The sequence below is a fragment of the Equus przewalskii genome, chromosome 7 (genome assembly GCF_037783145.1).
Source record: "Equus przewalskii isolate Varuska chromosome 7, EquPr2, whole genome shotgun sequence".
Taxonomy (NCBI): domain Eukaryota; kingdom Metazoa; phylum Chordata; class Mammalia; order Perissodactyla; family Equidae; genus Equus; species Equus przewalskii.
Window position 1 is genome coordinate 56,336,316 of NC_091837.1, and position 24,759 is coordinate 56,361,074.

Consider the following 24,759-nt stretch of genomic DNA (forward strand, 5'->3'; position numbering starts at 1 on the left):
CACAGTATCAGCCTTTTGTGCTGGAGATTCGTATTTTCATTATTTACTATAATACACATGGCAACCTTCAACCATACTGGGTAGTTTTAGAAGCTATCCTCAGTTTACATAACTGACCATTATAAAATCAGGTATTACTGCGTCTCGTGTGGGTTTAGTTATTGAGTGCTCCCTAGCAGAAATTTATGTTGTGATTTTCCTGTCCCATTGCTTATTTTTTCTCTTTTCTGCTGGTTTCTCATGCAAAAGCTCAGACCATTTCCACCTACTAATCCCAGAGCTTTGGGAAGCCCTGAAGATTTTTATTCTTAAACTGATTTCAGGACTTTCCAAATGACATTTCAAACCTCTGAGACCATTTCAAGAATGGAGCAACTTCCTCTTTCAAAGATTCCTGAAGCAATGCTTTTGAAGGGATAACTAAGCTTCAGAGGATGACCTGTTCGTTACCAAGCAAGACCTTGACAGAGGAGAAGGAGCCTAAACCAAACTTGCCTGAGGAAGGGAACAAATCCCCACCAGTCTTCAATTTACAGCATTTGGCTCCAGTTCAACCACTACGGTATTTCCACAAGAAATAAATACAGAAGACAGGAAATGGAAAATTCTAAGTGATATCGTGATATCACAAGTTGGTTTTTTTTCTTTAAACTGGCTAGGAATACCTCTCAAAAAACTTTGGTGAAGGTAGAGAATGGACTACACCCCTGACTTAATTACTTTTCAACTATTATTCAATTATCTATTTATATACTTTATTCTGTTACCTCAGTAACTGGTGCCCATTTTTCTTAGCCATCCTTCTTTTTTCCCAGTGCTGTTTTATTAATTCTGAGCTTAGCATCATCCAGCAAACCCTAAGTTTCTCTCTTTTTAGAATAAGGTCATTGGTTTCCTCGTTTTTGTCCAAAGTCTAGAAATGGGGAGAGATAAGTTACTCTAGTTTGTTTTAGGGGGAGATGGGGAGAATCAGCAAATTTGCCTCCTTCTCTTTATGATTTTCAAGGGTCCTACCCTGAACTATTGATAGAAATCACCGAAAAGAGGTTGTTGGAATAATTTGCAATCATTTACTGAAAGAGGCTCCTGACTTCCTGCTTTGTCTCCATTTTCTTAAGAGCATCAGGCTTCTGCATAGTTACAACTTGAATGCCCTTAAGCCATGTATGGCCCTTATGGCTTTGTGTGTATTTCCTGACATACAAGGAGAAGAATTCTATGTAGCCTTTTAATACAATTGTTCCTTGAAGTCTAAGACCTATGGTCTATCCTGGCACTAAGTTTCAGAGAAAACGAGCATAGGTGTGATCTGTGTTCTGCTTTTACAGCAACACCAAACCTCTTCCATTGCGATAAATTAAAGCAGCACACTTCAAATGGCAATTAAATATTTTTTATGATAATGGCTGTATTTAGCATAGACGGTGATGTGAGTTGTAGTGTGGTAGTACATTAGTAGCTGAGGATTTTGTACATGGGGAACAAAACTCAGTTTCTAAATACACAATATAAATATATGGCTGTGATCAAAACAATTGAAAAACATGATGGATGCAGCATGATACAATTTTCACCGTGAATACTTTAAATATAAAATTATAGACTCTCAGGGTAATACATGCTGATAGTCAAAACCCACACCATTTACATATTAGTAATATAGTTTGTAAAATGTATATATTCTTGAAAAATTCTTTTTTTATTTTTAGATATGGATTAAAGCGTACTTTGAAGTAATTAAGTTTTTGAAAGACCAGACATCTCCACAAAAGATATCAATATCAAACATTTCAAATCCATAACAAGGTTTCCAGCTCCTAAGCTAAAAAACATGCAATTCTTAGTAATTGTGGAAAGAACTGTGCAAATGCAAACTAAGGGGGAAAAAACTAAATAAACCCACATAGACAGCCCTCCAAACAAAATCCATTTGAGGCAAGCAACAGAAAATCCTGAAAGATTTATACACTGCACATGCTTTATGCTGACAAGCTGAAGCAGCAGCACCAAATAGAAGAGCTAAATAAATTAGTCTTCCCCAAAGAATACCTTTTTATCATATTATAACTACCTTAAAAGAAGTATACCACTTGTATGCTTCTCAATGGATTATCAAAAAATGTATGCATAATTGAAAAAGAACATTTGCAATCCTAAAATGAAATCTCATCACTTTTGGTGTTGAAGAAACACACCTGCTTAGACATATAGATTTTTTTCATGAGGTTTTTTTTTCTCTCTCTCTATGGAATTTTAAATTTAAATGCAAAAAGTCTAGGTAAATAAAGTGCCAAAAGCATACAACACATTTTTTTTTGCTTATCTAATTTTGACATGCTCCCAGGATTTGAGATGGATGTTTCAAAAGTATCTAAAATCTTTCCTCAAGTTTCTGATGTGGTCACCCCTTTAAATACCACCAAAACTAGGAAAACATTGGCAGTCTCACCAGAGTCTCCTGCTGTCATTCTACTGCTGCATGGGACAGAGTCTTCAACAAGACTTAGACAAACCTCATTCATCAATATTCTACTCTAGAGGAGCTGACACTTACTGTGAATTCTGCTCTTCAACTTAAATACCAGTGTCTGTGGCAGGCCAATTCTATCATTGCAGAGCCAGCATCCCTCAGGCGAGGTCCAACCTTTCTCTCGAAGTGCACCCAGGGATTAGTCTGACTTCCCCTAAATTCTCTCCTCTGCACAGTAAGAGCTAATCTTTCCTGTATGAAGCAGGAGATGGTGTTGCTATGACAACAGAGCACATTCTAGCAGTGGGACTACCGAGATGAGCCTTCAAAGACTCAGGGAAACATGCACTCACTTTTCCTCCAGGGCTATGGGCTCCTTCCTTTAGGATTTAATACCCCAACAAGTTTACTGAGAGACTGAGTTGTTGATTACCTATGCATTTCGCTACAGGAGATCACTGGTTAAGAACATGGCTGGAATATCACAGAATTATTTAACACAAGTGCCATGCTTAGTTATATTAAATTTCCAATTATAAATGCTCTGTATAGCCATTTTAAAACACTACCCTCACGTAAATCTAAAGCATTCTGCTTACTCTAAGTTTTTCTCAAATGATATTAATGTGTTAAAAATAGCATTATCAAGGGAAAGCTTTATCTTTTTTTGTTTGTTTGTATATCATCACCATTGTATCAACTTGAAGGTTAGAGACACACACACACACACACACACACATCCATTTTCTCTCTTCAGCATCACTGTCTGGAGCCTTGAGGTTTCAGGGTGGGGGAGGGGATATGCTAACAAAAGCAATCTCTGCAGCCATATTTTGCATACATATATTAGCTGGAGAATAATCACAATAAGCGTTAATCATTTAGAAAAATAATCATCAGTGGAATTTCAGTGCCTATGCGACAGCAGAAGAGATCCAGTACCAGGTCACATTGTATGAGGGCAGATTTTATGTATTATTTTCCAACACAGCAGTTACATATTTTGGAAAATAATTAACATCTACATTATTACATATCTTAAATAGTTAATAATGCATTTTAATAGTCCTGATTGCGCACTATTTTGAACATTTATTTTCTTCGGAAACATTCCTGTGAATTCAAAAGCACCCATTTCTTTTGTTGGAGGGAGAGGACACAGAGCAGGGAAGGTTTTCCCCTCTCAGCAGCAGAGGTTCAGTTTACTAAACCTCCGTGAGTGAGGTTTTCACTCAGGGAGTGATCCAAACTGTCCTTTGTACTCCTTGATTTCCCCGTTATCTTTTCCATTCCTCAGTCCTTTATATCGGGAGCAGCTCTTAGTACACGCCACCCTTCCCCCACCCTAGGCTGTAATTACTCTCCTTTGTGGCTGGAGCAGTAGAATCTGCATCATCTACATCTAGTCTTCAGAGTGCAGAGGGACAGCAGGACGTTATAGATGCTGCTGTCACTCAGAGGGGAGGGATCTATACATTATGTGGGCTCCATGTCCTACTGGCCTCTGGGAAAACCACCTGGCTATCTTTAGTTACTTCTTGCTTATCACCCTAATGTGTGTGAAAAGCCTTAACAATTAACTAGAATGTTAGCATTGTAAATAAAGCATTTATTTATTTTTAGTGACATATGAAATGGACAGAGCATTTAAAAACTCAATTTGATTTGTGTTTTGATTTCTATTATAGTAAAAAAAATCAGTTAAATTTGTTTAATGTGTGCCTTGATATATACCTCTAGACACGTACGTACTCACTTCATAGGCACATGTAGAATATTTTTCTCTCATGATCCTATTTCCAGAGTTTGCTCTGAAGATACATTCTAATAATTTAAAAAGTTATGGCACCTGTTTTCATTATGTTCATTATTATCTAATTAGTAAAGGCGTTTTTGTTTTTTTTTTCATTTTTCACACTCATCTTCAGGGAAACTGGATAGATGCCAAAATGTGTAAACAACATATGGTTTACTTTCAAGATCAACCAACCGGAATTACTTATTTCTAAAGAATCTCTTAGCTAAAAAAATATCTTGAAGAAATAATTTCCTGCTCTAATAGCCAGTGTTTACCATCTGCTATTCCTTTAAGACTAACTACCTGAAGTTCAATCATATTATATATTTTCCGGCTCCCTTCCTCCCAAAAGACAATATTACTTATTGAAAAAAGTGTTTTAAGTAGGTCACGCTGAGGGTGCGCCAACTTAGACTTCAATTTTGAAAGTAAGTTATAACCAACTAAGGTTATATGAATGCCAATATCACTACTTTGGAAATTTAAGAGTTTATAATTATCTCCCATATATTATTTTTATGAGCCCTTATTTTTCAACATAATAACCAGTACATCTGTTAAACTACAGTAATATGTTTGTCTTTGGGGAAACAGGGACAGAGAGAGTAAGGGAAAGAGCATTTTTCTCAAAACCAGTTTTGAAGATGAACCCCAAGGTAGTTCTGATGAGAGTCTGAGACATGAGCCTGTGGCCAGGGGAGCAAAGGGTGGACAAGAGTGAATCTTTTCCTAAGTAACCACCTTTTGTACAAAGGCTCAAGAACAGTCTCTAGACTTTAGTTGGACACTGAGCACACATTCTAACGACAAACTACATTACTAATCTCTGTGTGCCTCAGTTTCCTCACTTTCAAAATTGAAAAACAACAGTACTTATCTCACGGAATTCTCGTAAGAGTTCAAAGAGTAAATATATGTGAAGTTCTTATAATAGTGCCTAGCATATAGAAAATACTGTGTAAACTTTAGGTGTTATTTAGGATTTTGAAGACAGGGACTAAGTATCATTTATCTTTGTTCCCCCTATTCCTAACACAATGTCTGCTCTAGGATATGTGTTCAATAAATGTATAGAAATATTTTCCATATCACCTATATGATTTTAATATATAATAAAGCAAAGAGAATACATAACAAGTAAAGATTCTAAAATATATCAAAAGAGAAATATAAATCTGTCTTTATAACTAATTATTATGGGTTTAAACAGTTCAATAAGTAAATAAAAATGTTCGAAGAATGAATGAAGTTTTAAATATGTACCCCTTTGTGTATTAATTCTATTTTAAGAACTATTTGTTAATTATACCTACAGACTACAATGGGTAGGATAATCTTTGAATACGAACAACCTATCTCTTTTAATTTTACAAGAGAGTGAGTTTTCACTTATTACAAAAGTATTCAGCGTCTGCTCTAATAGATATTATGCTAGGTGTTGAGATACTAAGACATAGATTACTGCCCGTGTCTCAGTGAGTTTACACTCTACTGTAGGAAGCAGACATTCATTCAACACATGCTCTATGTGCCAGGCACAGTTCTAGGTGCTGGGACATAGTAGTAAACCTAACATAGAGAAATGCCTACTCTCAAGAAGTTTACCCCTGCTCTGTGTGTGTGTGTGGGTGTGTGGGTGTGTGTATGGGGCGTAGGGAATGTGAGTAGATGTTAAGTATAGTATAACTGCTTGAGAGGGAAATAAAGCAGATTGGGCAATAAGAAATACAGTGGAAACGGGGACAAGACTTTAATTTTAAACATATATAATGCAAGTTGATAACAGCCATAAAAGAGCCACAAACAAAGGACCACAGGCAACCATCGAAGGGAATGGCTAACTCTGAGGAATTTGGGAGGGCTTCATAAAGGGAGTGGTCAATGTCAACTAGGAAATTTAAAAATAAATATGTAAAAGTTCTGCTTTGTGCATTACATAGTACTTTTTCACATTATCTACAGGATTTTAATACCTAATACAACAAAGTAAATAACATCTAAAAATACTAAAATATGTCAAAGGAGAAATATAAATCAATTTACTGATTGTTATAGGTTTACAATGTTCAAAATCATTGCAGCCAATTAAAAACATGTTATTCTAGGGCTGGCCCCGTGGCCGAGTGGTTAAGTTCGCGCGCTCCGCTGCAGGCGGCCCAGTGTTTCGTTAGTTCGAATCCTGGGCGCGGACATGGCACTGCTCATCAGACCACGCTGAGGCAGTGTCCCACATGCCACAACTAGAAGAACCCACAACGAAGAATACACAACTATGTACCGGGGGGCTTTGGGGAGAAAAAGGAAAAAATTAAATCTTTAAAAAAAAAAACATGTTATTCTAGCAACTGAAATAATGTTGATCGCTAAAAGTAATTTCCCCTTACTTGGAATAGTCTTTTTTATCTAAGATAAAAATTAACTAAAGAAACATAATTATAACTCTATTTTACTTCATACAACAAAATAAATTCCATATAGTTTAAATTTTTAAAAAGATTAAAGTTGCAAAAGTATTGGAAGAAGTTGAGAGATTTAAAACCATAAAAATACAGGAAAACAAATTCTGAAATACCTGTCTGATAAATGATATCTTGAGTGGTCCAGAAATCTATAGATATATACCCACATCCACTTTGTAATTATTTATCAAACATCATTTATTCAGCAGCAATCATGTGCCAGTTATTGGGAGCACAAAGAAAAATAAGACAGTGTGCCTTCTAAGAAGTGTATGGTCTAGCAGTTGAGACAGACAAGTACACAAGCCTTTACTATTCAGAGAGATAATTATTATGACAAAATTATGCACAGAATGCTAAATAAAGGATCTAGGAGAGAACTTATCCTGGTGCAGGGAGGCAGGCATAAGAAATGATCAAAGGAGCCTGTAGATGCAGCCATAATGGAATAGATCGGAGCAGGCCAATGCTACCACCAAGAAGAACCAGAAAAGCTAATTTTTAAAATTGTATTCTTGAAATCTGTTTGAAGGCATAAGACAGCTAACAGGCAACCAGAATTTGAGAGTCCAAGATCCCTGAGAGAAGGAAATCAGAGAACTGTGAACCAACATTCTCTAAACAGCTTTTTCCCTCAGGGCAAATGCTGGTTTTCATGTGAAGAGAGAGACTGACAATATGAGTGTACATTGCTAAGAGGCAGAGAAAAGACCAGAACTTTTGGAAATAAAAAAGGATTTCATATTGAAAAAGGTAGCGAGGATATGAGAAGTCAAGATCCCAGGGAGAGGGTAGTAGCGTAGAGCAAGACCACAGCTTATAGTTTTGCCCTGGGGACTTCTGTCTGTTCTTAAGTTGCAGAGAGCAAAAGGCAAGGAAGAGAAGCAAAGAAACTGCTTTAAAAAAATCCCATAAACAGAGCAGTGTTTGCTGTAGTCCCAGTTCAGGACTAAAAAAGCCAAGGACCTATAGGCAGGAAGGGACTTGGTAAACAATCCATGCTATCAGTTGGGACCTCTGGAAGGTTAGACCCAACAAGCACAGGAAAAACAGATGAAGAAGGAAGCTTATTATAAGAACTAAAACCCAGCATCAAATCAGTTCCATACTTGATTTGATTCAGATGATCTGTGCCTCCTTATCTGCCTACAGTGGGAAAGGGAGACTCCGTGAGGCAGATTACATTCCCAAGACCCTCTACTATTTTTCATATACAATATCCAGAATTTAATTTTAAAAATCACAGGGCATGCCAAGAAACAAGATCAAGAGGAAAAGCAGATTATAGAAAAACAGACAACAGAAAGAGCCGCACAGATAATCCAGTTATTGGAGTTATCAGAAACAGATTTGAAAATAAATGTGATTATTATATTTAAGAGGATAGATGAAAAGAGGCAGGAATTTCACCAGAGTTGAAACTTATCAAAGGGAATCAAAGGGAAATTCAAGAATTTTAAATATGAGATAATTAAAATTAGGCATTTAATAGATAGGTTTTACAGTTGATAATAGTTGGAGAGAAAAGTAGAGAGGATTAGTGAATTGGAATATAGATCAATTGAGAATATCCAGGTTGAAACATTGAGTTAAATGTATGAAAAGGAAGAAAACAGTGTTAGGAACATGTAACAGTAGAGAAAGATAAGACAGACAGACAAAATGACTTAATAGGTGTGATCTTCTGGTAAATGTTCAACAACCACTTCTCAAAAAAAAGTGTTTATATATTATAAATTTCACTGATAGAAGGATGTGTAACATACAACTTAGAAATAATAATAATAATAAAATATACAATGTTCTTTATTGTAAATTCCATATAGCAAAGTGATTCTCTCAGAATATTTGGGTTCCGATCAACTTCGGGATAAAGTTCAAACTCGTCATCATGGCAAAACAAGTGTTAGAAATCAGCTAGTATACTTACAAAACACACATATATATACACGTCTAGTAAATATATATGCCAGATAGTTGATATAAGTTAATCCTCACAGCAACTGTCTCAGATAGAGTGCTGCCCTCAATTTATAAAATACCCCTGGTTAAAAGCCCTGTCTTCCTCTTCTGCCTTCTTTCTCAGCATTTACCAAAAGAGGCTGCCCTCCAGTCTCATATTAATTAACTGGAAGTTCTCAGAACGTATCACACTCTTCTCTGACACCATATCTTGTATGTATCTCATGTTCCCTCTCTCTCTCTCTGCCTGGCGTATCCTTCTGTTCCTCATTCCCTGGCTAATTCTGACTTTTTCCTTTAAGTAATAGCTCAACAACCTCTCATTCTTGGAAGCCTCTCCCGCATGCCTGCAGACTGACAGATGCCCTTCCTCAGTGTTTCCACAGTACCCCGTGCATATCGTTAAGTAGTGTCTCCTGGAATTGATAGTCTCCAAAAATGGCCTCGAATGATCTGTGCATCTCATAATTTTCCCCTTGTGAAATACCCTCCCTGAATCTGGGCTGGCCTGGGACTCACTTTAACTAGTAGAATGGAGAAGACGTGACCCTGTATAAGTTCTGGACCTAAGCATTAACAAGGTCCATCAGTTTCTACTTTTGCAGTTTGTGGACCCCTAGACCACCAGGGAAGAAAGAGGTCTCACTACCTGTTGGAAGAACCATGTGGAGAAACCATGTGCAGAACTAGGATTTTAAACTTTCAGTTTTGAACCAATTTTTAGTGATACTGCTTTACATAGTTGGGATCTTAAATTATTTCTGTACCAATTGGATTAATTTATTTACACGTCCCCATCTCACTGCCTTACTTCTCTCTCACTACTTTATTTTTCCTTTGCTTTTATCTCTCACCAAAGTACTGTATGTTACTAATTTATGGTGCTTATTGTCTGTCTACCCACTTCCTGTCGTTAGAATATAAGTGCCTGGAAGACAAGGGAAGGATTTCTCCTCCTGTGTGGTTTACTGATTTATCCCAAGTACCTGGAACAATGCCTAGTAATAGCAGATGCACAATATTTGTTGTTCGAATTAATTTATTATTTTAGAAGGAAATGGACATATTTGTGAGCCATGCTGGAGAGAAAACCAGGACTTAGAGGATGAATATATCTGGTGCCTAAGGAGGAGGACCACATGACCTGAGACAAAAATTGTACTTCTCTGTGTTTTGGCAATTACTGCAGAAGGAAAATCTGGCAGAAATGAGATAATATATATGAAACACCTGACGTCCTCAGAATAAAGGTGCTATGTAGATGCAGAAAGACATGGCAGTCTGCCTTGCTGTGTGACTTGCAAGGGTATTTCTCAGACATTCAGTATTTGTTCTTCAGAAAACAGAACTTCATATTAACTTAGAGGAATGTATGAGACTGACATGCCCTAAAGGGCCTGAGTTTCATACTGAAAGAAACCCTATGATGTGTTATAAAGCAAACACAGCTTCATATTATCATGTAGCAGTTACTTAATGTATTATAAGATATAAAAATGTTGGCAAGAATATCATTAAGAACTAGGAGCGTATACGTGTATTTAGCTTAATCACTAGTTCATAACAGACATTTGAAAGATGTTTACTGAATTAGTGTTGACTGAAGAAACACTAATCTTACATATGATACTTTTAATAATGTTTACTATTAAGATAATAAACATTATTTAATGGTGCTCTTCAAGATATGGTGAATAATTAAAATGCAGTGAGGTGTCATTACCAACATTCTAATCCCATAGACCTAGCCATATGGGGAGAGAAGAGCTCTATTGGTCTCTTATACTGCTCATTATAGTGGTTCTCATTATACAGTGGAGACAGCTTAAGAGTTCTTTGGGAGAATACCATGTGCACAAAATGACTTTATGGGATGGTGGCCAGGGCATGAAAATATTCCCACAAGAAGGTTGAACAGTGGTCTGGCTAAACATATTCTTTTTTTTTTTTTTGGTAAGGAAGATTGGTCCTGAGCTAGCATCTGTTGCCCATCTTCCTCATTTTGCTTGAGGAGGATTGTCCCTGAGCTAATATCCATGACAATCTTCCTCTATTTTGTATGTGGGATGCCACCACAGCATGGCCTGATGAGCAGTGTGTTAGGTCCACGCCCGGGATCTGTACCCGCAAACCCAGGCCACGGAGGTGGAATGCGTGAACTTAACCACTACACCACTGGGCTGGCCCCTAAACATATTCTTTAAGGCACATATCCAGCTCTGCTGGAGTTACACTATTGGGTTGCTTATAAAGTTGGCTTACGGAGGATAAATTTATTGTTTTCATAAGCTCTATATTAGTGGAATGATAACTCCTAAGAACCATGTATAAATGAAGAGAAAGAAAGTATATCCAGTTTATTGTACCATCTACAGTTTATTTCATTTATATATCATGTAATATTTTTAACCAGCAATACATATTATAAATTCATTGAGGTAAAAAGACCATGTCTTAAATACCTGTTAAAAAGAGTGAACAGTCAATAGACGGTTAACATTGTTTATCATAGTTGCTACAACTCCTCTAGATATGTTATTAGAATTAACTCTTTCTTCATTTACCAAAGTAACTAATTGCATATATTATATATGCCAGAAAAGACATGCAATCTATCGTGATAAGAAAAAAAATAAAGCAGGAGCATGGAAAAAAAGTGAGATAAGGACAAGACTGGGCGAGGAAAGGAAAATGGGCAAGAGAAGAAAATGGGGAAGTAAAATAAGAAATGGCAAATATCAAAGCCAGGACTATTAATGAGTAACAGAAAGATTCATTTGAAGGAACAAAAGAAGAATAAGAGCTATAGACATCTTAGAAGAGAGATAATGAAAGACAATAGTTAAATACTTTAGAGAAGTATAGACATATAACATTGGGTAATGGACCTTAAATCTCAATTAAATATATGAGCTTTATCTGAAGGGCACAGAGGAGAAGCAACTCAACAGATTTGAATGCCTTCCTAAAGAAGCCTAGTAATCTACCTCTGCTAGAATATTATAAATTAGCTAAGCGTGTAAAGCATGTACCTCTCTTCAGAAATGTGTAATATGCTGAAGTAGTAAAACCTGCTATTTCCATCCTATTCCTTATTTGAAGTGTTCAGAATTTCCAGAAGATAAATTTAATCTGGTTTGTATGTAGAACGTGTCAAAGGAGAGATCTGATTTTTTAAGAATAGTAATAACATAGTCAATTTCACTCGAATATCCAATACTTTTTTTTTTCTTTTTTTGCTGAGGAAGATTTGCCATGAGCTAATACCCATTGCCAATCTTCTTCTTTCGGTTGAGGAAGATTTGGCCTGATGTAACATCTATGCCAATCTTCCTCTATTTTTTTGTATGTGGGTCACCACCACCACCACATGGCCTCTGACAAGTGGTCTAGTCCATGCCCGGGAACCAACCCCAGGCTGCTGAAGTGGAGTGCACTGAACTTAACCACTAGGCCATGGGGCTGGCCCCTCCAACACATTTTTTATATATCAAAATTAAAATACGCAGGTGGATGGAAAATAGGTCAATATTACATCATAGAAAGAAGTAATTTGGACTTTGATAGTCATAAGTAGAAAGCCATAGTGCATATTCATATAAGAAACTAACTATATCCAGAGTAAAATGTTTAGAATATTTGAAGTAAATACAAATCACAAAGCAAAAAGATTGCTAGTTTAAAGAACTGGTTAGACATTGTTAAATCTGTCATGTAAAATGCCATTAATCATTCAATCGACTTCATATCACAGAACTACAAAGGGAAGTTATTTATTGATGCTATATTGCTTCTTCTATTAGTACTAAACCCTGCTTCTGAATAGGTGGGAAGAGGCACTTCCCTTTGATAACTTTACCTCCTCACTCATTCCTCACTCACTCATATTCCTGGGTGGAGCACAGAAAAAGATGAACAACCGATCTCAAATGAAACGAACAGGGAAAGGAAACCCTAGTCATATCCTGATTTCACCCAACAGAGGTGATCAGACTGTCATACTGTGGCTAATAGAGCTGAAAAGACAGCAACCTTGACATTGCTCAGCAATGTAAAACCACCAGCCAAAGGTTTCAGGACAATGACTCCATAACAGGTGTAAGAATTGGGTAAATATTTTGCTTTCCCAAAATACGTTAAGTGGCACTTTCCATCTTTATCATCCTGTTACTCAATGTCCTAGACTTTACCCATGAACTATCTTATATTTTTTCCTGCCGTTGGCACTCCACCTTACATATGTGTAAGATATCATACGTGGAATTACTTATATCAAAAATTGGCAATAGTTAATTGACAATAGAAATTGTGCTGTAGAAGAAAAAAGGATTGGGTATTAAAATGAAGAAATAGATTCATGTTCTTGCTTTTGCATTTACAGTGTGTTATTGGACACAAGTCCTCTCTTCAAGCCTGAGCTTTTATCTCTCTTAAGTGGGCATATGAGAAAACTAATCCTTCTGTGTACCTTGTTGCCCAAATAAAATAACGTCTGCAAAAGTACTTTATAAACCATCACGTGCAACAAAAATGTAAACAAACATTATTGCTTCCAGACATTACATACTGCTTTATTCATTATTAGATGATGATTATTAATACATATATAAACTAGTATCAATAGTATATTGATAGTTATATCAATAGTTATTAGATATAATAGTTATATCAATACTACAATTATGCAGTAGTATAATAGTAGTAGATGTAATACATACAGTTTACTTGTGAATTGTGGCATATAATTTGATAGTAGTATTAATTGTGACATAAACTGATTATATATATTTCTGTAGATTGTCTTTAGGTGTTTTTTCTTTTGTAAGATTGGCACCTGAGCTAACATCTGCTGCCAATCATTTTTTTTCCTTCTTCTTCTTCCCAAAGACCCTCAGTACATAGTTGCATATTCTAGTTGCCGGTCCTTCTAGTTGTACTATATGGGATGCTGCTTCAGCATGGTGAGCGGTGCTAGGTCCACACCGGGGTGCCGAACCAGTGAAACCCTGGCCTGCCGAAGCAGAGCACGTGAACTTAATCACTTGGCCACGGGGCAAGCCCTGGTCTTTATGTGTTATTGATGTTCCCAGAATTGAAGAATTTGATTAGTCTCTTATAAATCTTCCAAGCATATTCCAGATTGTCTATCCAAAGCATCTTACTATGATCACTCTAATGCAGAAAAATTTCCAAAATCATAAATTTTATTTCCCATGGTATTTCTTGCATATATGTAATTTATAAATGTCTTGTTTTTATGCCAAAAGATAAAAAAATACACATTTACTCATGTACTAGATAAGACAATCTATATAAAAAATCTTTTGGTTTTATTAAACCAACTCACTAAAATAGGCAATTAACTTGAATAATGAAGGTTATCCAAATGAGGATATTGCATTCTGTAGAAGAGAAACAAATGCAATCTTATTAGAAACTAGAACAGAAATATAACTCAATGCAGTTTTAAGACATGTTAGATGGAGACCAAATGCTTGCAAAATAACACACACACAGTCACACATACATAATTTAGTTTATTCTCTCAGATATTACCAATCATATCATAATTCTGTTGAATTATGTATCTTTGACACTTGGTATTTATTAATTTTATTTGGAAGTTAAAACATTGAAGTAACTAAGAGCCAATAACACTTATTAACCCTCACATAAACTAGCTTCTTTTACTCTTTCAGTTAAATTAATTCTCTCTACCTGCCCACTGAAGTTAAAATGATATCATTATGCTTTCTAAAGTCCAGAGATAAAAAAAAGTTGAAGATTAGGCATTCTAAAAGTGAAAAGCCAACAGTTTTATCAAAAGAAATGAGTTTCTTTCCTTTCTTTTTGAAGACTAAAATGCATGACTTTTATCATTTGTGACACAATGTCATCATTGCATAGATGATATTTAAAGAATACAAGTCTAGACAATATCACCAAGAGAGGGACTGCACATAGAAAAGAGAGAATATCTGAAGACTAAGCCACAAGGCTCTGCAAAGGTAAGAGATAGGGGAAATGAAGAAAAATTAAAAAACAAACTGAGGAAGAAAAGCCAGTACAATAGGAGGAAAACTAGGAGGTGAGCAAAGAGATGCTGCAGCTCCCATACCAGGTAGTGGGCACGACTGTGTAGGGACAGTGGCGGAGCAGGCCTGCTACAGATGGAGAGGCTTTGCAGGGATGTGGAGAAATCAGCCAAGACTGGATGACAGCTTAGTCTGGCAGAATGGTTTAAAAACTGAAAAGAGGGGCTGGCCCCGTGGCCTAGTGGTTAAGTTCAGTACACTCCACTTCAGCAGCCCAGCTTCAGTTCCCAGACGTGAACCTATACCACTCATCAGCAGCCATGCTGTGGCGGCAACCCACATACAAAATAGAGGAAGATTGGCATAGATGTTAGTTCTCGACAAATCTTCCTCAAGCAAAAAGAGGAGGATTGGCAACAGATGTTAGCTCAGGGCTAATCTTCCTCAGAAAAACAAAAAAAAACTGAAAATAATCCCAAATGAAAAAACAAATATCTTAGCATGTTAATTCTCCTTCCTCCCCTCCCCAAGTTTTCCCAAGAAAGCAGCAGTAGAACAGAAAAAGTACAAAGAGAAATTGCTTATTCTAAGCATGCTTGCAGTAATTGTATTCCACAATCTTTTCCAATTTGAATCAAATAAGGAACAAACATACTTGGAACTTCAATGCAATCCCCTCTCAGCCCAAATACTGGCAAGATTTTTAAAAGGGGGTGGTAGCCTGGGGAGTTATGGGTTCAACAAATCAAAGATGAATTCAATATAATTAAAACTATGGCCCAGCCATAAGAGGAATTTGGAATGGTTAGCCCCTTATCCTAACAATCAGACAGGGCAAAGTACCTGGGAAACAAGTCAAAACAATAAAATACTATACTTCAACCATTCTTTTATTACAATGTCCAAAATACAACAAAACTTCATAAGCTATATGAAGGAAAACATTATCCATAATAAATGGAAAGCAAAGTAAATAGAAGATCCATAGATAACTCGGTTATTGAAATTAGCATGCCTGAGCTTTAAAATGATCATTATTAATATGTTAAACAATTTATAGCAAAAGATTGATATATTGGGTAAAGTGATAGCATATTTCAGTGGAAAGCTCTAAAAAGGCATCAAATGGAAATTATGGAATTGGAGAATACAGTGTCTGAAATTAAAGTTCATTAGATGAGTTTAACAGAAGATTGGACATGAGTAAAGAAGGATAAGTGAATTTGAAGTTAAGTGAAAAGAACTTATCTAAACTAAAGCATAGAGAGAAAAAAATTGTTAAATAAAATGACTGTCAGTAACCTGTGACATAAGATCAATAATATACATACAGTTATGCAATTGGAATCTCAAAAGGAGAGAAAAGAGAAAATGGGACTGAATTATTTTTTAAAAACTCTGAACAATTGAAGAAATCAATGAAAAATTTCTACCCACAGACCTAAGAAGCTCAACAAACCCTAATCAGAATTTATACAGCCATGCACTGCATAATGATGTTTCAGTCAATGAGAGGCCACATATATGTTGGTGGGCCCATAAGATTAGTACCAGATAGCCTAAGTCTGTACCATTTAGGTTTGTGTAAGTACACTCTACAATGTTTGCACAATGACAAAATCACCTAACAACACATTTCTCAGAACATATCCCTGTCGTTAAGTGATGCATGACTGTACACACCCCCCCCCCAACACACACACACCCCTAGGCATATGATAGGCAAACTGCTGGAAACCAAAAATAAAAGAAAATCTTAAAAGAAGGCAGAGACAAAATACACACAACTGAGAGAACAAATGTACAAGTGGACAATGGCCAGACCAAATACAAAAACAGAAGTCTGATCCACAATCTGCAGCAACCATCCCAGGAAACCAACACATTTTATACAGTAACCGGCCCAGGAAGTCAGCCTACTTTCTATATGCCAGACCTGTAGGAAGTCAGACAACTAGCAACCAGCCTAAGAAGCTAAACAATAACCCCTGTAACAATTGGTCCAAAATGGCCAGGACTTGGTTAATAACTGATAGCATCTATAATTTCCATCCCTGCATCCAACTTAGGGCCAACTAGAGAAAGCTCCTAACTAATTACATAGAATGTCCCGCTTCAAGAAGCCCACCTCTGCCTTCCCCATGCCAACAGCTTCCAGTCAGGGCATACCTCAAGCCCTTCCTTTTTTTCATTATAAAGCTTTCCCACTCCTCTGCCGGCCTTGAGTCTCTGTCAAACATAACTGATGGCGGCTGACTCTAGCTATAGCAAGCTCTCAATAAATAGCTGTTGCCTGTTCTCATTTGATTGGTCTTCATTTATTTCCACATAATGTACAGAAGAACAAGAATGATTGCTGACTACATATAATAAACAATTCAACGCACAACACAAAAAACACAATCCTTACTGTGTTGGAGGGAAAAATATTCATAACCTAGAATTCTACAATCAGTGAAAAATTCCTTGAAAAATGAATGCAAAATAAAGATATATCCAATAAACAACAGCTGAGAGAATCTGTCACGAGCAGAATCTACACAACAAAATAAAGTAAAATCCTTCACTAGAAGGTAAATAATTCCATATGAAAACTCAGCTTAAAAGAAAAGTGAAAAATTATAAACATAGAGGAAGCACAAAAGACTATTTTTAATCATTTCTATACTCTATAAAAGGCTACTAGAAGCAAATATACTAATATAAATATGGAGTTTGTTAATTATGAAGTGAAATATATGAAAACAATAGCACAAAAAAGAGCAATTGGAAATATGTAATTTCAAGATTCTTACATTAAAAATAAAATGGTAAAGTATTAATTCAAAGTGTGCTATAACAAAGTAAATACATATTGAGATTCCTAGATGGCCTCCCCCCAAAAATAGAGCTAAAAATACTCCAGTTAGGGGCTGGCCCAGTGGCGTAGTGGTTAAGTTCGTGTGCTCCACTTTGGTGGCCCGGTGTTCATGGGTTCGGATCCAGGCACAGACCTACATACTGCTCATTGAGCCCTGCTGTGGCAGCATCCCACATACAAAATAGAGGAAGATTGGCACAGATAGTAGCTCAGCAATAATCTTCCTCAAGCAAAAAGAGGAGGATTGGCAATGGATGTTAGTTCAGGGCCAACCTTCCTCACACACACACACACACAAAAAAACTCCAGTTAAAGGTAGAGATTGTCACACTGGAGATCTAGATCCATCTATCTGTCTATCTATCTATCTGTCTGTCTATCTATCTGTCTGTCTATCTATCTGTCTATCTATCTATCTGTCTGTCTATCTATCTGTCTATCTATCTATCTGTCTGTCTATCTATCTGTCTATCTATCTATCTGTCTGTCTATCTATCTATAGAGAAAGGTGGCGTGGAGCACACAACTATATGGTGTTATACAGAGCTGTATTTTAAACATAAAGAAACAGACAGGTCAAAAGTAAACTGATGGAAAAGGACACATAATTCAAATTCTAATCATAAGAAATTTGGTGTGGCTATATTAGCACTAGATAAAGTGTTGATTTCAAGACAAAAATGTATTACTAGAGATGTAAAGGTACATTTCATAAAGACAAAAGGGTCAGTTTATGAAGAAGACGTTCTAAATGTGTATGCATCTAATAACAGAGTTGCAAAATACATGAAGCAAAAATGGACAGAATTAAAGGGAGAAGTAGATAAATGTACAATTATGTTGGAGTTTTTAACACGTATTTCTGAGTAATTAACAGAAAAAGTAGATAAAAACCAGTAAGGATATAGATTTAGATGATACTATCAACCAAGTTGGCTTAATTGATACAAATAGCACATCACACAAAACAACTATAGAATATTCTTATTTTCAGGTGCACATGAAACTTTTCATCAAGTCAGATCATATACTGGACCATAGAACAATTCTCAATAAATTTAAAAGTATTGAAATCATACAAAAGACAATTTAAAAATCTAAAAGAAAATCCCCCAAAATTTGGAAATTGAATGCTCACTTCTGAATAGTCCATGAGTCAAACAAGAAATCACAAGGAAAATTTTTAAATATTTTCATTTTAATTTATATGAAAATAAAATGTATCAAAACACATGTGAAGAAGCTGAAGCGGTACTTAGAAATATATAGTTTTAAATATTCATATTAGCAATGAAGAGTTTAAAAGAAAAAAACTAGAAAAAGTAAAACAAATAGAAACTAAGCAGAATGAAGTAAATTATCAAAAATTAAGAGTAGTAATCACTTAAAATAGAAAACATACAAAATATAGAGATGAAGTAATACAGCTACACATTAATATCCTGACAATATTAATAAGATTTAAAATTCTTTAAAATAACTTCATCAAAACAATAAAAATACATGAATTACCAATATTAGGAATGAAAAGTGACATCACTACAGATTCTTCAGACATAAAAGTGATAATAAGGTGATATTCTGAACATTTTAAGCCAATAAATTAGATGAAATGGACACATTCCTTAAAAACACAACTGTAATGAAAAGACATAGTAAATCTAAATCACCCTCTATGTGTTAAATAATGGAGCTGCAAAACAATAGGGACATAGAAATACATCCAAATAAAAAATTAGGCATTTATTTCCACCAGGAGAGAAACAACAGAAAAATTATAGGAAAGGAGCGGTAGTCATCTGTTAACACTATTTACATAATATTGTAAAATTAAATACTGTTTAACCAAAAAATGTGATATAACTAAATTGGAAGGACAAAGGAGAAAGGATGGACGAATACTATAGAAAACCAATATATAATGTATAAAATGTAAAAAAAAAATCAAGAAATAGCAAGAAGAGGCAGTTACTTAGATATGTATTAGAAAAGAAAAAGAAACAGATAAAATATTTGAAAGCAGTTGCCTTCGTGGAGTAAGAAAAGGGGAGAATAGGCAAGGGATTGATATTTTTTGCATATGCTATTGTAATATTTGAGATTTTAAATTATTCATATGCATTAATTTCATTAGAAGTGAAATTAATATAAGTTCATTATAGAATTTGAAAAATACAAAAAACCTAAAAAAATCGCATTTAATATAACTAGGAGATAATCACTCTTCATATTGTTGTGGTATTGTATAATATTGTGTAACAAACACACAACCAAAAGAAATACTTTATCACTAAGTTAGAAACATGGTGTGTATACACAATTTTACAATCTTATTTGCCACTTAAAATTATATCATTAATATTTTCCCATACCATTGACTATTCTTCAAAACTAATATTTTTAATGATGATATAATATTCCACTCTCAAGGATTTTCATTAATTAAATAAATATTTACAAGCATTTTATATGACCAGGCACTTTTCTAGGCACCTGAAATATATCAATAAAGAAACAGGTATTATATTTAAATAGTCCATTACTGTGGATCATTTGTGTTTATTTATTTTGTTGTTATGATAATGCTTCAGTGAACATCTCTGTTGCTGTATATTATCTTTGTATTTACATCTATAATTACTGTTTAGAATATGTTTCTAAGAGTAACTCTTGGAAATGGAAGTATAAATATAAACATTTTACAGTTTCTTGAAACATACCGGCAAATTGTGTGATGTGGGAGTACTTGCCTTACCATAACTATACCTGTATCATAACAATTTCATTATCTTTTTAAAATCTTTTCCAATTTGATGGAGAAGTAATGATTCTTTCATTAGTTTCCATTCTTTTAATTACGGATTAGTTTGAAAAGTTTCCTCACATTAGTTGTCTGGTTTTATTTGTTGTTTTTACTTTTTGGAAGGTTGACTTTATGTTTTGCCATCTCAAGACTCTTGTTTATATATATATATATATATATATATATTAGGTAAGGGAATAAAACAAAATGAAATGGCTTCCAGTTTCCAGTTCCTCATGAAAGGAGCTTGGAAGTTGCCACTCTGTCCTACCAACAAGTAAGCCAAACAGGCTGAAAAATCAACAAATCTTGGCTCCATAAGAGAAGGGAGGACATCGGGCAAACCACAGCCCCCAAGACTGGAGAGTCAGGTGAATATTGGGGGTCTTAACTTGCCAGAGCAGATTCATAAGAGGAAACCACCACTGGAACCAGTACCTGGGTTGGAAGGCATGAACTGTAAATACTGAGCTGCTGGAGGCTGAGTGTAGACAACTCTGAGAGTGAAAAACTGGAGGGGGATCCAGTCATAAGGGGCCCCTACAATACTGTGAGATTTACCTCCAGGAGCTCAATCAGATTCCCACAGTAAATATCAGAGAAAAATCCCCTTGGGCATCTGGCAGGGGGAAGGGGAAAAGGAACCATTTTACAATAAATCAGAGCACTTTGTTGTAAACATGGCCTGCCCTCAAGGAAAATGAATTAACCAGAGCAAAATCTGCTGGAGTATTATCAGAGCCTAACTAACCTAGGGTGGGGAAATAGTCAAATCCAGCCCATTCTAGCTATCTTACCCCACCTAAGGAGGGAGAAGAAAACTGAGAAACACTCGTGCAATTCACAGTCCAGAGGGACAAGGGTCACTAAAAGACTAAGACCTAATCACGGGACTACAGAATGCTTATCCCACCACCACCTCACCACCATAACACTAAAAGCCTATTTACAACAGTGACTTTTACTTACCTAGTATATTATGTCTGGCTATCAAGAAAAAGTTATAAGGCATATCAAAAGGTAAAAAATACAATTTAAGGGCCAGCCTTGGTGTCCTAGTGGTTAAGTTTGGTGCCCTGTGCTTTGGTAGCCTGGGTTCGGTTCCCAGGCATGGACCTACACCACTCGTCTGTCAGTGGCCATGCTGTCATGGAAGCTCACATACAAAAAGAGGAAGATTGGAAACAGATGTTAGCTCAGGGCAAAGCTTCCTCAGCAAAAAAGAAATCCCACAATTTAAAGACAGAACAAGCATGAGAACTGGACATGGCAGGGATGTTGGAATTATCAGACCAGCAGTGTAAAACAACTATAATTAATATGCTAAGGGCTCCAATTAATATAGTAGAGAGATGTGAGAACAGATGAAAAATGTAAACAGAGAGATGGAAATACTAAGAACCAAAAAGAAAGGCTGGAGATTAAAAAAAAACACTATAAGAGAAATGAAGAATGAAGCATATGGACTGATTAGCAGACTGGATACAGCTGATGGAAGAATCTCTGAACTAGAGGATATAATAGAATCCTTGAACAGCAAAAAGCAAAGACAACAACAAAAAAAAAACAGAAGAGAATTGTTCCCAAGGACTGTGGGACAACTACAAAAGGTGTAACGTACACATAATGGAAATATCAGAAGGAGAAGAGAGAAAGGAAAAGAAGAAATACTTGAAACAAGAATGGTAGAATTTCCCCAAATTTATGTCAGACACAAACCACAAATCCAGGAAGCTCAGAGAACAGCAAGCAAGACAAATGCTAAAAACCAAACAAACAAAAAACTATGCCTAGGTATATCATTTTCAAATAATAGAAAAATCAAAGATAAAATCCTGAAAGAAGCCAGAGGGAAAAAACAGCTTATCTACACATAAGATATCTATAGAAGAACAAAGACAAGAATTACATCCAACTTCTCAGAAACCATGAAAGCAAGAAGAGAGCGAACTGAAATATTTAAAATGTTGAGAGAAAAAACTCACTAAACCAGACATCCGTACCCTGTGAATATCCTTCAGAAGTGAAGAAGAAATAAAGACTTTCTCAGACAAATAAAAATTGGGGGAATATGTTGCCAGTACACCAGCCTTGCAAGAAATGTTGAAAAAAGTTCTTTAGAGAGAAGGTAAATAATATGGGTCAGAAATTTAGATCTACATAAAGAAAGGAACAGCTTCAAAGACAGAATAAGTGAAGGTAAAACATTTTATTTTTCTTATTCTTAATTGATCTAGCAGATAACGGTTTCTACAAAATAGTAATTCCTACAGTGTATTCAATTATGTATGCTTATGTATATATCTAATGTGTGTGTTTATATATATGCTTACATAAGCTTATATATAAGTGAAATGAACGTCAGCAATGATACAAGGGACAGGAGAGAGGCATTAGGATATTTTGTTATTATGAATTACTTGTGAAGTGGTATAGTGTTATTTGAAAGTGGACTTGGATTAGCTGTAAAAGTATATTGCACACTCTAGGGAAACTACTAAAAAAAGTAAAAAAGGAAGTATAACTGGTATAGTAAGAAAGGACAGAAAATGGAATCTTAAAATGCTCAATTAAAACTACAAAAGGCAGAAAGAGAATGGAAGACAAAAACGGAACAAAGAATAAGGGCAACAAATAGAAAAGAATAACAAATTTGGTAGATATTAACCCAACTATACGAATAATCACTGTGAATTTCAATGGTCCAAATGGACCAATTAAAAGACAGAGATTGTCAGAATGAATCAAAAACACAGCCCGATTGTATGTTGTCCATAAGAAACCTATTCTAAATATAGACATATATAGATTAAAAGTAAAGTGACAGGAAAAATTTACCATGCTAATAATAATCAAAAGTAAGCAGAGTAGCCATATTAATTTCAGACACAGCAGAGTTCAAAACAAAGAAAGTTATCAGGGATGAAGAAGGGCATTACATAATGATAAAGAGGTCAACTCTCCAAGAAGAGATAAGAATTCTTAACCTGTATGTGATTAACAACCAAGTGTCAAACTATGTGAGGCAAAAACTGATAACTCTTCAAGGAGAAATAGACAAATCCACTATCATAGTTTGAGATCCCTCTCTCTGAAACGGACAGATCCAGCAGCCAGAAAATCAGTAAGGACATAGATGAACTCAACAACACCATCAATCAACTGGATATAATTGACATTTATAGACTACTTCATCCAACAGCAGAACACACATTCTTCTCAAGTTCACGTGGAACATTCACCAAGATAGACTGCATTCTGGGCAATAAAACACACCTTAACACATTTAAAAGGATAGAAATTATACAATGAATGCTCTTACAACAGTGGAATGAAACTAGAAATCAATAATAGCAAGATAACTGGAAAATCTCCAAATACATGGAGCTTAAGCAACACACTTCTAAATAAAACACGAGTCAAAGAAGATATCACAAGGGAAATTTAAAAATATTTTGAGCTAAATGAAAATGAAAATATATTTATTAAAATTTGTGAGATGCAGTGAAAGCAGTCCTTAAAGTAAAATTTATATCATTGAATGCATACATTAGAAAAGAAAAAAAGATCTAAAATCAATGAGATAAGTTTCTACCTTAGGAAACTAGAAAAAGAGTGCAAATTAAATCCAAAGTCAGCAGAATTAGAGCAGAAATCAGTGAAATTGAAAACAAGATATCAATAGAGAAAATCTGTGAAATCAAAAGATGATTCTTTCTAAAAATCAATAAAATCATAAGCCCCTAACCAAGCTAAGAAACAGAGAGAGGACGCATATTACTAATGTCAGAAATGAAACAGAGGATATTACTACAGATCCCACGGACATTAAAAGGATAATAAAGGAATACTATGGACAACTTTACACCCACACATTTGATAATATAGATGAAAAGGACCAATTCCTTGAAAAACAAAAGCTGCCAAAACTCACACAAGAAGAAATAAACTATGTAAACAGGCCTATATCTATTAATGAAATTGAATCAATAATTAATAACTTTCTAAACCGAAAGACCAAGACCAGATGGATTTACTGGTGAATTCTACCAAACATTTAAAGGAGAAATTATACCACTTCTCTACAATATGTTTCAGAGGACAGAAACAGAAGGAATACTTCTTATCTCATTCTGTGAAGTCAGCAGTATCCTTATAGCAAAATCAGACATAACATTACACGAAAAGAAAATTACAGACCAGTATCTCTTATGAAAATAGATGCAACAAAACATTAGCAAATCGAATCCAAAAAAGTATAAAAAGAATTATATACCACAACCAAGTGGGATTTACCCCCTGGTATGCAAAGCTGGTTCTACATTCCAAAGTCAATAATACAATGCAACACATGAACAGATTAAAAAAGAAA

General features: G+C 35.3%; 1 protein-coding gene across 12 annotated transcripts in view; it reads right to left on the reverse strand.

The window, feature by feature from the left end:
• Nucleotides 1-24,759, reverse strand: part of NOL4 (nucleolar protein 4) — a 356,931-nt gene that overhangs the window by 197,917 nt on the left and 134,255 nt on the right. Inside the window, exon 1 of one of the 12 annotated variants that reach the window (XM_070627564.1) lies at nucleotides 2,555-2,754. The exons of 10 other annotated variants lie outside the window; for them this stretch is intronic. The gene's annotated coding sequence lies outside the window, so the exon portion shown is untranslated. Of the gene's footprint in view, nucleotides 1-2,554; nucleotides 2,755-24,759 lie in introns of those variants that run through there. One more of the 12 variants, XM_070627562.1, reaches the window with a different exon arrangement.